The sequence below is a fragment of the Vipera ursinii genome, assembly GCF_947247035.1.
Source record: "Vipera ursinii genome assembly, chromosome: Z".
Taxonomy (NCBI): domain Eukaryota; kingdom Metazoa; phylum Chordata; class Lepidosauria; order Squamata; family Viperidae; genus Vipera; species Vipera ursinii.
In genome coordinates, this window is record NC_139517.1 from 7,673,659 (window position 1) to 7,687,119 (window position 13,461).

Consider the following 13,461-nt stretch of genomic DNA (forward strand, 5'->3'; position numbering starts at 1 on the left):
ACACACACACACACACAACCCCGCCGAAACCGGCTCTGCTTTCCCGGAGACTCCGGCCGCTGCTTGGATCGCGGAAGGTGAAGCTCGGAGAGGCTCCGGATTAACGTCCAGGTGGGCTCGCCCGGGAGCTTGGCCAGGTTTCCCGGGAGTAAACCGGATTCCCGGTGGAGGAGGAGGAGGAGGAGGAGGAAGGAAGGAAGGAAGGACGCGCCGCCCTTCCCGATCGTTGGGAATTGGGAATGTGTGTGTGTGTGTGTGTGTGTGTGTGTGTGTTGGGGAGGGTAATTAACATGCGGCGCTAGCCTTGCCTTGAACATGTGCAGAGTGCCTCGGGCATGTGTGTGTGTGTGTGTGGGGAGGGGTCGGATATGGAGGGGAATACGGGGCTTTGGATCCCAAACCGGCCTTGGGGGCCAGGGCCAAGCCTCCTTTACCCTGGCATGGAAGGAAGCCCAGCTGTTTGTGGAACAGCTGGATTTTTTAAAATTTTTTTTTGCTAAGGCCTATTCGTCCAGCTTCGGCCGCGCCCGGCTTCAGACGACGCGCTTAAACCCTTGACCCGGGTTGTGTGAACGCGACCGTCGCGCCCGATCGGTGGCTCTGGCACGGCGGCGGCGGCTGGCCTCTCGACCTTATCTGCCGGGCTGAACGGAGCTTTCCCTGAGGCTTCCTTGGAATTTCTCCGCGGAAAACGCCGTGGGAAGGCTGAGCCGGTTGCACGGGTGGGTGTGCAAGGGAGAAGAAGCAGCCGCATCCAGAAGTCTCTTGGGGGGGGCTAGAAGTGGATGCGGTGCCATTAATCAGCCTAGCATTTAGGCAACACCCCACTCCCCCCCCTCCAAGTAGCACAGGATCTCTAGGGCAGCGTTTTCCAACCTTAGGAACTTGAAGATGCGTGGACTTCAACTCCCAGAATTCCCCAGCCAGCATAGCTGGCTGGGGAATTCTGGGAGTTGAAGTCCACGCATCTTCAAGTTCCTAAGGTTGGAAAACGCTGCTCTAGGGCTGCACCATCTGTTTGAATTTCAATGGAGCCTCTTCCCCACCCACCCCCGGTTTGGCTCAGGAAAAGGGAAAGTGGTGAGCAAGGATTTAGGGAAGCCAAGAATTGGTTTAAGCTTCATGGAAATACTTCCCCTCGCTAACCTTTTTTCATAATTCCTCTTTTTTTTTTTAAAGAAAAAATTGCAGTTGCATCCTGTTGTGATTCCCGTCGGGTGGAAAAGTTGACAGACAGACAGGATGGATGGAACATTTCTAGCAGGGATTCAGATTTTGGGTTCGCACAAGCCTAGTTGCTTCTCTTTTTAGGGTTGCCCCAGGGTAAAAAAACAAAAAAAAAAAACAACGCCCTGGGATTGGAGAGAAACAGGGTTGATCTAGGATGGAGTGTTGTGTGATGTTGTGTCAGTGCAGCGGGGAGGCACCGTGCCAAAAGAAAATAAACAATATGGTGAAGAAACTGCACAGGCAGCTCATTCTGGGATAAAGGGAAGATCTTGGTGGTCTTGGTTGCTATGTTGGATTATTTAGTTTATATGGACGATGGTTTATTGAAGGGGTGACATGAAGGGCTGAATTCGCATGCGATACTAAACCAGTATCCAACAATGTTACTTGGGTTTTAGTGTATTATATCTTGGGCAGAAATTCTCTGCATAGTACAGATAGCTGTTCAGTTAAGAGAAGCTATAAAAATCCAGGGCTGTAAAAATCCAAATTATCAGTAGGGGTCAGCAAAGAGTATTTTCTTTATATTTCCTTGTTGCCGGCTGGCGGATGTTTTTATACCCAAGTCTTCTAGCTCAGAGGTCCCCAACCTTTTGGGCACCAGGGACCGGTTCCGTGGAAAGAGGGTTTTCTGTGGACCGGAGGGTGCGTGGTTTTGTGTGCTGCCTGCATCTTGCAGATGGGGCTTTGGTTGTTTGTGCGGACCGGTTGCTGGCATGCCGTGGCCCGGTACGGGAGTTGGGGACCCCTGTTCTAATTTTTATATTCTGGCAGGTCCCAGGCTCACATGAGAATCCTTTGTTAAATGAATTGTGGTTTAGCAAGGTGTGTGAATCCAGGCTTATATTTTTTAAAAAAACCATAGAGGTCATCTAGTCTCACCCCTTGGAAATCTATTATTGTGTCATTGCAAGTCTCTGCTCGGAAACTGAGGAAGGCAAATCCTATTTCCAAAATCTCTTGAGTGGGTGGGATTAAAAAATACTACAGTTTCACAACATATCTTTGAATCCACGGTGGCGTTATTGGGGTATTTCTAAACCTTGGCAACTTTACATTTCCCAGAATTCCCCACCAGGCCTGTCTGGGGGATTCTGGGAGTTGAAGTTCCCACTGCTTAAAGTTGTCAAAATGGAGGAACACTGGCTGACTGTCTGTTTTGCTAGCCTAGCCTAGCAGGTTTTAGTTTCTTAAATTATTATTTAAATCCTTTTATTTGCCCTCCTTTTAATTTCCTTTGCTCCCTCCTGTCATTCTCTTTCAGCACTTTGGGTAACACGGTTTCACCAGAAAGGGAATAATGGGATGGGCAAGTCTGCATGTAATTATTACTATTGTTTTGCTTTTTAATTCAACTCTCAATTTAGTTGCCTTAGAGAAACTCCAGAACTTTTTCCTTCCACATCACCACTGGAGATATCTAGAGAAAATAGAATTAGAGGGTCAGTAAAGAGCAAATGGACGCGGTGGCTCAGTGGGTTAGGACGTTGAGCTTGTTGATCAGAAGGTCTGCAGTTTGGCGGGTCGAATCCCGAGTGCCGCGTAACAGAGTGAGCGCCTGTTACTCGTCCCAGCTTCTGCCAACCCAGCAGTTCGAAAGCATGTAAAAATGCAAGTAGAAAAATAGGGACCACTACGGTGGGAAGGTAACAGCGTTCCGTGCGCCTTTGGCGTCTAGTCATGCCGGCCACATGACCACAGAGACGTCCTCGGACAAGCGCTGGCTCTTCGGCTTTGAAACGGAGATGAGCACCGGCCCCTAGAGACGGAAATGACTAGCACGCATGTGCAGGGGAACCTTTACCTTTACCTTTAAAGAGCAAATATTCTTCCCCCAGAGGTGAGGTGGGCCCAAACTCTTCTGGTCTTCTGAAAAGGCTTTAAAACATTGCTCTGGGGCCTTGTGTGGGGAGCCCAAAGGAACACATAATTGTGGGGTTGGTTAGTGCAATAAGAGTCTTCCCTTTGACTTGTGAACCAATTTTTAACAGGCTTAATTATTCTTGCCTCCTTAATTTTTTTTTATAATTTTTTTAAAAAAACATTTTAACTCCTAATTTTAACTCTAACCTTTTAATTTCTTATGTACTGTTTGGGATTTCGATGTTTTACTGTACACCGTACAGAGTCCCTCTTTAAGGAAGATGGGGAGGGTTAGAAATGTGAGGAAGGAAGGAAGGAAGGAAGGAAGGAAGGAAGGAAGGAAGGAAGGAAGGAAGGAAGGAAGGAAATCAGGCAGTTGATTCAAAAAAATAAATAAAACTACTGCAGTTCATGAGAAAGACACTTATTTTTAGAATGATTTTTGAAAATGAAATATTGATCAAAAGCAAATACCTTAGAGGAAACTATTCTTCTCATGAAGTTCTTTTGCCGATGGACAAACGTGTCGAGAATTAGACTATAACCCTGTTTCTACTGTTTGAAAGTAAGCCTCTTTGGAGTCAAAGTGGCTGAATTTGCACACACGTCTTAGACAAGTTGTGGAACAAGCTGGGATCCTTGCTACATTGGTTTCTTCCTTGTCTAGTTGACAGCCAACACTCGGTGTTCCTGAAGCCCATTTGCATCTAAAGATACCCTTTCACAACCTAGGGCTTGCTTCTTCACATGCATGGTCCTTCTGCAGGAACTCCAGTGAACATATTCCAGGTGATGTGTTGGCGACAGGTTGCAAGTCTCTTTCTCTCGCACGGAACCACGGAACGTGGGTGCCTGCAGGACGAGTTGCTGTGCAGTTGAAATGAACTGATCAGTCTCTTCGTCCGGGGTACAGAAGAAGGGAAGGCCTCTACAGCTGAGGGGTGAGAGGTCAGCCTGATTTGTCAGGAGATCAAAGGGAACACAATCTGTCAACTTCAGAACTGGAGGATCTGACGAAGCCCGAAGCAAACCCAGAGGAGAGAGGAATTAGTCATTTAGGGCAGGGTGAAAGATGGTGGGAAAAAAAAAAGCAAAGTTGGTGAACAGCCAGACATGTCTTTAGATGTGTTCAATTTGGTTAGAGGAGATGTACTTCAAACTTTTGGTACTGTCTATAGGGTTTTCATGGCAAAGATACTGGAGTGGGTTGCCATTTCCTTCTCCAGTGGATCACGTTTTATCAGAACTCTCTGCTATGACCTTTCCGTCTTGGGTGGCCCTGCACGGCGTAGCTCATAGCTTCATTGAATTACGCAAGCCCCTTCGCCACGACAAGGCAGTAATCCATGAAGGGGCGTATAGTCAAGGCCATGGTCTTCCCAGTTGCAATGTATGGCAGTGAAAGTTGGACTATAAGAAAGGCTGAGCGCCAAAGAATTGAGGCCTTTGAACTCTGGTGCTGGAGAAGACTCCTGCGAGTCCCTTGGACTGCAAGGCGATCAAACCGGTCAGTGCTAGAGGAGATCAACCCTGACTGCTCTTTAGAAGGCCAGATCCTGAAGCTGAAACTCAAATACTTTGGCCACCTAATGAGAAGGAAGGACTCACTGGAGAAGAGCCTCATGCTGGGAAAGGTCGAGGGCAAGAGAAGAAGGGGACGACAGAGAATGAGGTGGCTGGATGGAGTCACTGAAGCAGTAGGCGTGAGCTTAGATGGACTCCAGAAGATGGTAGAGGACAGGAAGGCCTGGAGGAACGTTGTCCATGGGGTCGCGATGGGTCGGACACGACTTCGCAGCTAACAACAACAACACTTCAATCTACTTTGGAGGTGTGATTGGACATTTTTTATTTCGGGTGATACATAAGTGCAGGCAGTTGCGCATAGAGGCTTGTGTGGAAGTGTGCTAGGCTGTGGTAAACTGGCACAAACGGCAGGCAAAAGGGCAGCTTCTTGAATCTCCTCTTGGAAGGGCGACCCATAAAATGGAAATTTCTGGAGATGAATCACCGTTTTGCTTGCGATGTCCACTTTCGCTGGAGAGTCACTCCAAGGGGTAAGAATAGCACTGTGGCAAGTAGCAAAGGAATACAGGTACTGCTCGCCCAAAATGTCTGCTGCTAAGCAAGATGGTTGGTAAGTGAGATTTGCGCCATTTTATGACTTTTCTTGCCAGTCGTTAAGTTAGTAATACGGTTGTTAAGTAAATCTGGCTTCCCTGTTGACTTTGCTTGTCAGGAGGGGGGCAAAAGGTGGTCACATGACCCCAGGACACTATAACCGTCATAAATATGAACCAGTTGCCAAGTGTCTAAATTTTGATCATGTGACCACAGGATGCTACAACTGTCATATGTCACTTTTTTTCCCCAGTGGTGTTGTAACTTCGAATGGCCACCAAACAAAAGGTTGTAATTAAAGGACTACTTGTATGGGAAAATTGCTAAAGATTTTGATCCCGTGCAGGCTTACTTGAAGGAAAAACCTCTGGGCTTAGTGGGATGCATTTGGATAAATGGACATCGGACGGGCTGGAATTTGGGGGGAATTTTCTTAAAAGAAGGGATGGGGTATTTTTCGTAAGCTAACCCCCATCTCCTTGCACTTTTCTCTAAGGGGGATTGCACCATATTGTGTTAATGCTGAGCTGAGAATGAAGACTTGGTACAGAATCCACCTTGGCTGTGGGAATTTCTTGGTTGCCTTGGATCAGGCCCACACTTAAGGAAAACCAAACAACAGACTTGGAAGGGACCTTAGAGGTCTTCTTGTCCAACCCCTTGATCAGGCAAGAAACCCTACAACATTTCAGACAAATGGCTGTCCAATCTCTTCTTAAAAACGTCCTGTGTTGGAGCCTTCACAGCTTCTGGAGGCAGGTTGTTCCACTGGTTAATTGTTCTCCCTGTCAGGAAGTTTCTCCTTAGTTCTAGGTTGCTTCTCTCCTTGATTAGTTTCCATCCGTTGCTTCTTGTCCTGCCTTCAGATCCTTTGGAGAATAGGTTGATCCCCCCTATTTTTTGTAGCAGCCTCTGAGATATTAGAAAACTGCTATCATGTCACCCCTAGTCCTTCTTTTCATTAAATTACTCATATCAATTTCTCCAAATGTTCTTCGTATGTTTTTAGCCTTCAGCCTCTAAATCATCGTTGTTGCTCTTCTCTGCACTCTTTCTGGAGTCTCAACATCTTTTTTTTTATATTGTGATAACCAAAACTGGATGAAATATTCCAAGTTAGCCCACTCCACCTTACAAGGATTTTGGGTGGTGGAATACAACGAAGACAGATCTTTATCTAAGTTATCTTCAGCTGCTGGAGGGAAAAAAACAGGATATAGTCCATTATCATAGACACCCCACCTCAAAGGGATTTTGAAAAAAAGCCTTGCTTTTAACTTGTTATTCTGCTGGCTTATCTGTCAGTTCTGTCAATGCAATTGAAAACAGTGAGATGCTCATTGTTAAGACTGTTGGATTTTTGACAAAAATGGATAGAAGTAACCAGTCACATTGTGGGTTCTTTCACATACTGGCTTTCTCTCTTGGTGTAATCCTTTTTTAAAAAAAATAAAAATAAATCAGTTTCACTTTGTTTTGCGTACTGGCTGCATTATTAACAACAGCAGCAGCAGCAGCAAAATCATCATCATCATCATCATCATCATCATCTTTGAAAAATACATCAAGAAATTGCAGCTTGGCCCAAAGTCACCAGTTACCTTTCATGCCTAAGACAGCACTAGAACTCACCATCTCCTCTTAATTGGCCCAAAGTCACCCAGCCAGCTTTCATGTGGAACTAGAACTCAAACTCTTCTGGTTTTTAGACCAGCATTTTAACTATTACATCAACTTTTTACCAAATAATTGGATGGAAAGTCACACGACAATAACATCCTAGTTGGATTATTGTTTTATGGAAGAGGAGGAGGAGGAGGAAGAGGGGGAGGAAGAGGAGGAAGAGGAGGAGGAGGATGAGAGATCAGTGATTATGGATGAAACACGTAACAGTGATACCCATTGTCATCGGGGCACTGGGAACTATGTCCAAAAACTTTACCAAACACATCAAGAAATTGCAACTTCCTGCAATAACTCCAGCAAAGCTACAAAAAACTGTGCTACTTGGAACATCTTACATTTTAAGGAGATACCTGGTTGATACCTAGCATGCTGGCTGCAACCATTAGTGCCAGTCAATTTGAGTGTTCAGTTGACTGAGTTTCATGTTTTATGAATAAAAGTTTTATATAATAATAATAATAATATCATCATCATCATCATCATCATCTAAGGAAATTTCTCCTTAGTTCTAGGTTGCTTCTCTCTTTGGTTAGTTTCCATCTGTTGCTTCTTGTCCTGCCTTCAGGTGCTTTGGAGAATAGGATGAATAGGATGACCCCCTGTTCTTTGTGGTACTCCCTGAGATATTGGAACACTGCAATCATGTCACCCCTCGCCCTTCTCTTCGTTAAAATGGACATACCCAATTCCAGCAACCATTCTTCTTATATTTTAGCCTCCAGTTCCCTAATCATCTTAATTGTTCTTCTCTGCACTCTTTCTAGAGTCTGAACGTATGTTTTTTTTTTTTTTGTATTGTGGCAACCAGGACTGAATGCAGTATTCCAAGTGTGGTCTTACCAGGGCATTATAAAGTGGTATTAACACTTCACGTGATCTTGATTCTATCCCTCTGTTAATGCAGCCTAGAACTGGGTTGGCTTTCTGAATCAATGGCCTTTCCATTTTGTTTATTTAAGTTGAAATTATAATGCTGCCTGAGCAACATTAAAAGGAATGAGAAGTATTTCTACTTAGTACCTCATTTAACTCATGGGTGAAACATCCCTTTAAACTGCTTTCTCATTTTGTAGAAGATTCAGAGACCTGGATATACTAGAAAGAACTCAATTGACCTATCTTCTTAAAAACCTCCAGTGATGGCACACCCACAATTTCTGGAGGCAAATTGTTCCCCTGAACAATCAGTGGAATGGCTTGCCTCCAGAAACTGTGAGTGCTCCAACACTGGAAGTTTTAAGAAGAGATTGGACATCCATGTGTCTGAAATGCTTGAGCAGGGGTTAGAATAGAAGACCTCCAAGGTCCCTCCCAACTATTATTTTGTAGTCTGAAATCTCAGAGGATGCTAATTGTTCATTCATCTTGGAACAAGCCAAAACAGTTCTGAAAGAATGTAGAATGTTCCAAGAAGATTTGGGCTCATGTGACAGAAGAGAGCTGTGAGGACAAGTGATAAATCATCACAAATTATATAATTGTGTTAGATGTTGGAACTGAAGGATGTAATTTGTGTTGTGGTGTCTCAAAGACTGGCTGTGGATGACCCTGTTTGATCTCTCCATTTGTCCTTCAGCTGTGGAATGTCCTCTGCAAAATGGAATGGCTTTTTTCTGATATGGGTCTAAGATTCTGGGACTGAGGTCTAGGTTGGTTTGGCCCAGCTTAGGTTCGAATCTCCTTAAGAGAAGCTTTTTAAAAAGTAGGGCATCAGGAGAATAAGAAAGGATCGGCTGTACCCTTTTATCAAATGTGCCAAAACTCTGTTGTAACGCTCCACATGGCCACTATATGGCAGGAAAGAGATGCAAGACCTCTGATCTTTGCAGACATCTAATGTTCATTTGGAGGACTGCAACAAGACCTAATGGTCCTACATTTTTTGGCTGTCACCATTACCATATTTTCCGTCGTATAAGACGACTGGGCGTATAAGACGACCCCCCAACTTTTGAGATGATTTTCAAGATTTTTCGTCTTATACGCTGGGAAATCAGCGAGCCCGGGAAGGCACGCCCTCCCCTCTCACTGTGGAGGAAGCAGGGCAGGCTGGCGTCTGGCGGGAGCCAGCAGGGCAGTCCTGCGCACGCACGCGCAGGACTGCCCTGCCGGCTCCTGCCCGACGCTCTTCCCTCTTGAGGCAGCATCGCTCCCCGGCTCCTAAGGAGTCCTCGGGGATGCTGCCTCAAGAGGGAAGGACTGCCCTGCCGGCTCCCGCCCGACGCCGGACGGCTCTGCCAATAATACTTCAAGAGGGAAGAGCGTGAGGCGCCTGCCATGGCTCTTGAGGCAGCATCCCCAAGGACTCCTTAGGAGCCGGGGAGCGATGCTGCCTCAAGAGGGAAGAGCGTCGGGCAGGAGCCGGCAGGGCAGTCCTGCGCGCGCGTGTGTGCGCAGGACTGCCCTGCCGGCTCCCGCCAGACGCCAGCCTGCCCTGCTTCCTCCACAGTGAGAGGGGAGGGCGTGCCTTCCCGGGCTCACTGATTTTCCGGCGTATAAGACGACTGGGCGTATAAGACGACCCCCCCAACTTTTGAGGTGATTTTCATGGGTTAAAAAGTCGTCTTATACGCCGGAAAATACGGTATTTTGGGTTGATAATCCAAATGCCTGGGGAAGCATTTACACTTGAGTCCCAATTTTCAATATAAAAGGGAATTACTGTAAGACTATAACACCATCCTCATTCTTTCGTAGGTGGTCTATAGGCAGTAGACAATTGCTCTTGAACTTTGCACCTGGTTATTCCGTGTACCTGTGCAGGCATGCTTAATAACAGTACAGTACCAAAAATGGCATGTAGTTGACTTCCCGATCTATAGTCCTGAGATTTCCTGGTGGTCTCCCAACCAAGTAATCAGGCTTAACATGGTTTTGTTGTTGTTGTTAGCTGCGAAGTCGTGTCCGACCCATCGCGACCCCATGGACAACATTCCTCCAGGCCTTCCTGTCCTCTACCATAACATGGTTTAGCCTTTGTCAAGATCAGGAAAATTCAAGAAAAGTCACTGGAAGTCAGGTGGCATATAAATTTATTATTATTATTATTGGTAGGTTAAAATTTACCATCTCAGATCAAAATCAACAGCAACATTGGTTTTGATGCTGGCTCTCTGAGTATTTTGTTGACAATTATATGTTACTGCAGTGGGAGGGGGTGATACTCCTCATAATGGAACATTTTCCTTAAAATTAACCACTACAAGACAATTAGGGACAATAATAATAATAATAATAATAATAATAATAATAATAATAATAATAATAATAATAATAATAATAGTAATATGGAAGAGACGTGATATGAATCTTTATTTATTTGTTTAAAAGCAATTTCCACGCCCCTCATTGGAAAATTCATCCATCCTCCCTCCCTCCCTTCTTTTTCTCTCTCTCTTTCACTTTTCCTTCCTTCCTTCCTTCCTTCCTTCCTTCCTTCCTTCCTTCCTTCCTTCCTTCCTTCCTTCCTTTTTCTTTCCCTTCCCTTTTTCTCTTCCTCATCTTTCTTATTCTCTTTCTTTCTTTCTTTCTTCCTTCCTTCCTTCCTTCCTTCCTTCCTTCCTTCCTTCCTTCCTTCCCTCCCTCCCTCCCTCCCTCCCTCCCTCCTTTCCCCAAATGATTAAGAAAACAGAGTGGGGAAATATCTCTGGGGTCTCATGTCCCAATTTCCATTGAGCCACAGGAATTAAAAAGAAGTGTTCTGTGGGATCACATCTCTCAATTTGCATTCAGCTTCTGAGCCACTTAAAACAGATCATAAAATCCAAGATCATGCTCAAAGAGAAACAGTGAACAATGATGAATAGGGAGCAGAGATGAACAATGTCCTTGTGATATGGCTGTGGACCTCTTCAGAATTTCTATACTGGGGAAAAATTTTTTTTTTTGCAGGCTTTCTTTATCAAGTTTCAGTTTGAAAAATACCAAACGTGCGCGCGCACACACAAAAACACAAACAGACATTATATTAGGGTTTTTTCTCTGTCAAACAGTTCTAAGCTTATTGTGTGTTGGTATCTTCTACCACCAGGGCTTTTTCCGTCATAGAACGCTCAGAACGGAGTTCCGGCACCTTTTTTGGATGGAACCTTGTAGGGTAGGCAAGGCGGGTTGTATGACATGTGTGAGTTCCGGCACCTTTTTCTTTTACAAAAAAAACACTGTCTACCACTCTGAACCCCACCCAGCCAACAGCACTGGAGCATCTGAATTTAACTGCTGTTTTAATTTCCCACGATGCCCTGTGGCATAGTGGGGAAAGGGGTAGCACAGTTCTATTCCCCGTCCCTCACTGCTCAAAGCAGCGGGCCTATCTTTTTTTGTATTATCTGAGGACTTTGCCCTCATCAATCACCTGCTAATTCTGATTCCAAGCTAAATAGGATTTATAACGACCACGTGCTGTGAAAAAAATGAGGGCAAAAGGAAAGGGTGGTGACATCTCTGTGCCCACTTATGGCCCTGGCGTGTGTTTGAAGCAGGAGAACTGTGCAGTCATAAATCAGCCTCTCGATGGGACGAAGAGCCGACAAAGGGAAATATAACATTGAAAAATAGAAAAAGCTCTACAAAGCAAACATTTTGCTAAGGAAAAATAATAATAAAATCCAAGCCCTGTTTCTCACGGTTGGAAACTGCTGCGTGGATGGGCTTCTAAACTAAAGAGATAGATACTGATTATTTTTTAAATTTAATTTTTAATTCTCCCCCCCCCCCCGCCCCCAGTATCTGGCATTAGGGAGAAGGCAACCTTCTCATTTGAACATCCAGCATACTGCGTTTTTTCACGAAACATAGTTCTCGATTTACAACAGTTTGATTAGTGACCAATTGGAGTTACAACGGCAGCGGATAAAGTGACTTAGGAGTGTTTTTCACAATTAACGACCGTTGAGGCATCCAAATTTAGATGCTTGGCAACTGACTCATATTTACGACTGTTGCCGTGTCCCGGGGTCACGTGATCCCCTTTTGTGGACTTCTGACAAGCAAAGTCAATGGGGAAGCCAGATCCGCTTAACAGCCGTGCTACTAACTTAAGAACTGCAGTGATTCACTTAAGAACCATGGCAAGAAAGGCTGCAAAATGGGGCAGAATTCAGTTAACAAACATTGCACTTACAACAGAAAGTTTGGGCTCAGTTATGATCATTAAGTTGAGGACTTTCTGTAATATTCTGCATTTCTGGCAGAGTTCTTGAACTATGAATGGAATTCAGGGAGACTCTGTATTAACTCACAGATGAATTAATTTCTGAAGACCTGTGTGGGTTTCCGGCCAGACTCAGGGATACATCACTGATAGGGCTCTGCACAATTCATCTGTGAAACCTTTGGCGCTGTAGATATACCTAGGTGTGCTGTAACCTATAACCACAAAATACAGGGGGGCCTTAACTTCCGACTGCAATTGGGATCAGATTTCTGGCTGTTAGTTGTTAACGGTTGTAAGCCGAGGCCCCCACGTGACCAAACCTGATTTTATAACATTTTTGTGGCAGTCATTAAGTGAATCACCATAGTTGTTAAGTGAGTCTGTTGTTGTTAAGTGAGCACCATGGTCGCAAGTGCAAACCCATTCTTCTGAATTGGCCTTTTTTTTTGGCCAGAAACCGGTTAAAATCGTCACTGATCCTGGTCATGTGACTTTAGGACGCTGCAACAGGTTGCAAAGATGAACTGGTTGCCAAGTACCTGAAATGTGATCATAAGGGGGATGTGTGTGTGTGTGTGTGTGTGTGAGAGAGAGAGAGATGACATTGTATGATGATGGGCCGGAAAGCACTTGTCCATTGTAATTTTGAATGATTATTAAACTATTGGTCATAAATCAAGGACTACCTGTACGAATAACTAAAATTCCCCATTCTTTAGTTTCACTTGTGCAGAGTTTTAGATTGTAAAACCTCTGTAAATGGTATGTCTACTACTAATACAACACCAGGAGTAGTTAAAATAAATTAGGGCTCGCTTCCTGATTCCGCACATTTATTTTTAGTTCAACCAAAGTTGGCTTGGTGCATACAACGAACCAATAACACAAGTAAGCCACACAAACCCCACTCCCCTGTAATGTGTGCTGTCTCCCCTACCCAGGTTTGTGCGCAGGAAAATATTATGCAACAGGAAATAAGGAAAATACTAAACATCTCTGAGTAAAGGGCAAAGGAATTATATTAGAGGGATGCAATTAAATGTAGCCACGTCACTGCTTCGTTAGAATTTTTAAAGTCTGCTTCCAAGGCACCACAGCCATAAGGAAGTGGTTTATCACAGGCACCTTTTGATATTCAAATAAAATCATTTATTATTTTGTATTGGTTGCTTTTTCCACCTTCCTGGTCTAGCCTGCCATTTGGGATTTTCTAATGGGGCCCTATCCAATACGTCCTCGGCGTATGGCCACAATTGAGTCCAAATGTTTTGTTGCTAAGTGAGACATTTGTTAAGTGAGGTTTTTTTTTGCCCTGTATTATGACCTTTCTTGCCACGGTTCTTAAGTGAATCACTGCAGTTGTTAAGTGAGTAACACGGTTGTTAAGTGAATCTGGCTTCCCCATT

At 44.6% G+C, this 13,461-nt stretch overlaps 1 protein-coding gene across 1 annotated transcript in view; it reads left to right on the forward strand.

Moving 5' to 3' along the window:
* The window catches only part of ARHGEF15 (Rho guanine nucleotide exchange factor 15), a 67,067-nt gene continuing 53,606 nt past the window's right edge, over window positions 1–13,461 (forward strand). Inside the window, exon 1 of the mRNA XM_083377646.1 lies at window positions 1–111. The gene's annotated coding sequence lies outside the window, so the exon portion shown is untranslated. The remainder of the gene's footprint in view (window positions 112–13,461) is intronic.